Raw genomic sequence first — 3,822 nt, 5'->3', positions numbered from 1 at the left:
GGGAGCTGGTACTCGTCCTGGGAGCGGGGTGGGGGGCACATGGCTCTCCCTCCCCCAGCCTGGGCTGCGGTGTCCTTCCCGGCGCCCCTTGACGTCGGCGTTGAAATTCATTCTTAAAACTCTTCATAGGTACTGACAATACCAATTAAGTAGGGTCCGGCATAAGACGTAGAGGGCATTGAAAAACGAGGACAAAGTAATCAGGAAAACAATGCAGCCAATCAGTCTTTTAGAGCATGGAAGTTTTTTTTCATTACCTTAAAAAAAAAAAAAGCACAATTTCCACGTAGTTCTATATAGTATTTTTATGTATAATGTATTGAAAAAAATTATAATAGAACTTGGAATCTTTTTTTATAATTACATTTCTTTATTCCAATAAATTGAGTTTTAGTCAAAATTGTGTAATCCTAGTTATTAATCAAAAACTGTATTTCATTCAAACCATCTTCTCTATTTCAAAACCTATATGTATGCAGGTATATCTGTGTATTTATCTATGGCTTTTGGTCCCAGATTAATGCATTAATATTAAATCCAATAAAGATCTCTAAAGATTGAATTACAGGGGCAGCTTACGTAAAAATGTGACTAGGTAATGAAAGGGAGGGAAAAAAACTCTTCCTGAAATTAATTCTCAACGTACCAGAGTTTTCTTCTAAAAGCCGTGGGCCGAGAGAGTGAAGCGGGGTGCATGGTACAGGTCACAAGAGATACTCGATGGATGTGCAACTGTTTTGTGCCTGGAACACCGGTACACGGAGTTCAAGTCCGCAGTTCATGATCTTCTGGCATCATGTCTAGAGAAGGGGTATGAATGGGTCAACGAATTTTTGACCTTTGGGTGAACTGTATGAAACCCCCCCACAAACTGAGGGCACAGCGGTTCTATTGAAAACTACATATCTCAGACAATACTGTAACATTCCCCAGTAGACGAAGTCTGATTCAGCTTTCTTAACCAGCTTTTTTATATGCTCAGTGTAGAAGGCATGAACACAGCGTGTACCTCAAATGCAGAACTGTCATTTAATTTTGCATTTTTAACGAGAAAAGACACCCCAGGGACTGTAAATTTAATGTGTATGTACCGCTCCCATTGACATCATTGGATTTTAAATCTCCACTGAATAAATATCTTCAGATTTTTAATGGATGAGCCATCTAGTCCTGAATCTGGCACCAGCAGATAGCCATTACACACTGTTTTACCCGTTTGCTGTGTGACTTAGTGGAAATCAGAAGAACCCCCATTATGCACAATTACATGATAATAAAGCTACAAGGAAATTTCTTTCCAGCCCTCATCTCCATAATGGTTGGCTTTTGTTGTGAAACATGAAACATCCTTCATAAATATTTTATTCTAATAAGAACTATCAGTAAGTGACAGACACCATTATTGCCCATACAGATAATTATTATCCATAGATGCTATCTATACTGTTACCTAATCCTGGGCAGATACTTCCTGATAAGCCTCCCCTGTAGCATTAACAGTCTTGTATTCCTCTATCCAAGTAGTCTCCAGTGCACGGCTCATGGCAACCCGTTGCCTGTGAGACATTTTAATGTTGCTTACTGCCACAGGAAATTAAAAGTTAAAAGTGAGACTGACAGAGGAAGCAAAGTATGATATTAAACACCCTGCATCTCCGGTATTTTTCCTCAAAAGCCAGCAAAGATTGGGAAACCACCACTCTGTTTTATCATCTCCGTATCATTCTTTACACTATCTATCCCAGTTTTTCATTTCTTCCTTCCATATGCCCAAAGATATTTATTATCACTCTTCTCTGTCTCTTCTGCTTGAGATAGGTTTTCTGTGATGTTTTGACAGATTCTGAACAGGATCTGAGCTTGGTACTCACATGACAGTAAAACAGCAGATCGTGTATAGCGGCATCGCAGGATTTTCGTCGTTAGTCAGCATGCCATCTTCAGCGATGGCATATCTTGCAAGTGCTTTTTGATTGCCATTGTGCATTAGGAAGATGTTCTCACAGCGCTATGCACAAGTACATCTCAGCCTTGTTGGTGAGTACTTACAGTTAATTTAGAAGCTGTCAGTATGCCCGAGTAGAGCAAATTATCCTTCCAGTATGCTATCCTAATCAGGTTTGTGTTGGTTTGGTTTAAAAAAAAAACACAGAACAACAAACAAATTGTATCTGCTGGTTCTCTACTGTTAAATGAATAACATCCAGTATTTGCAATTTCCTTCTACTGATAAAATCAGTTTGTTCCAGTATGTGTTGTTTTGACAAAACACCTTCTGAAAGTTTCCCAGTGTTATTTATTTCAAAGTAAGAGCTGTCTGCCAAGGTCCTGAGGTACAGACTAGTGACTAGGGAAGGGTTAATTAAAAAAACCCCTATTTGTTCATTTGATTTATGTGATTTAAAAAAAAAATATCCTTTTAACTATTTGCATATTGAAGTTCTTATTGATGAGTGCTTTCTGAAAAAGTGCAAGAATGGCTCAGTATTCTTTTGTTCCTCAAATGCTCTCTTGATCCTACTAGTTTTTTCTATCAACATCATGTTCTGTGGAGAAGCATGGTATGTGTTGCATCACTGCCGCACACACCATACACATTATAGCGCAATATGGCACGCTATCAAAAGCCCCAGCATTGTTTCATGTTTTCCTTTGCGGTCTCAAGTACTAGAGACTCCTTTTTCTGCATGAGTTGCCTTATTAACACGTGGTCTCAGGTGTGTGCCAGAGCTTACAAAATTCCAGTGGGAACTCTTAACTAGAGCCCCTGCTGCAGTATGTGGCCGTGCGATGTCCTGTCCTACCAGGGCAGTGCCAGGCGGAAAGTGAAATGGAGTGGATGAGAAGCCGCCGTGAAGGCATTGCTTGCCGGGCATGTGGTGTGCAGAGCGGGACTCTGTGCAGTGTGGCTGCACCCTGCACACCTGTACGGCTCTACAGAGCATCCCAAAGAAGGAAAGCCGGTGCACGTGTGTGTGTACAACTAACAGCAGAGTTTGCTTCTTGAGGAACATTGATCCCCCACTGCAACCTCCACCGCTTGTGTGCAGGGACACAGCTCCCAACCCCGGCTCACAGTTCCCCGTGTACTCAGCACCGGTGTGACCCCACCTCAAGTATTGTGTTCAGTTTTGGGCCTCTCAATACAAGAAGGACATTGAGGTGTTGGAGCATGTCCGGAGAAGGGCTACAAGGCTGGTGAGGGGTCTGGAGAACAAGTCTTATGAGGAACGACTGAGGGAACTGGGGTTGTTTAGCCTGGAGAAGAGGAGGCTGAGGGGAGACCTTATCACTCTCTACAACTACCTGAAAGAAGGTTGTAGAGACGTGGGGGCTGACCTCTTCTCCCTGGTGACAAGTGATAGGACAAGAGGAAAGGGGTTCAAGTTATGTCAAGGGAGGGTTAGATTGGATATTAGGAAATTGTTTTTCACTGAAAGGGTTATTATACATTGGAATAGGCTGCCCAGGGAGGTGGTGGATTCACCATCCCTGGAGGTGTTTAAGAAAAAGGTAGATGTGGTACTTGGGGACATGGTTTAGAAGTGGTTTTGTCAGGGTAGGTTAATGGTTGGACTTGATGAGCTTAAAGGTCGCTTCCAACCTCAGCAATTCTATGATTCTATGATTCCAGAAACCACCCTGTGGGGGTGAGAGAAAACCCTCCGAAAAATAACACCCCATGGCTGGCTGTTGCTCGCCAGGTATCTGTGCTGAGTGGTAGGTTGAGCTCGGGGCTGGATGAAGTCTTGTCCAGAGCTTATTCGTCCTCCGGCTGGAGAGGGCAGACAGAGGCTGAAGGGGAGGGAAGGTGCCGTGGCA

This window comes from Charadrius vociferus, unplaced genomic scaffold, assembly GCF_000708025.1.
Source record: "Charadrius vociferus isolate BGI_N301 unplaced genomic scaffold, ASM70802v2 scaffold560, whole genome shotgun sequence".
In the NCBI taxonomy this organism is placed as follows: domain Eukaryota; kingdom Metazoa; phylum Chordata; class Aves; order Charadriiformes; family Charadriidae; genus Charadrius; species Charadrius vociferus.
The sequence above is the reverse complement of the archived record's forward strand: the minus strand, read 5'-3'. Positions refer to the sequence as shown.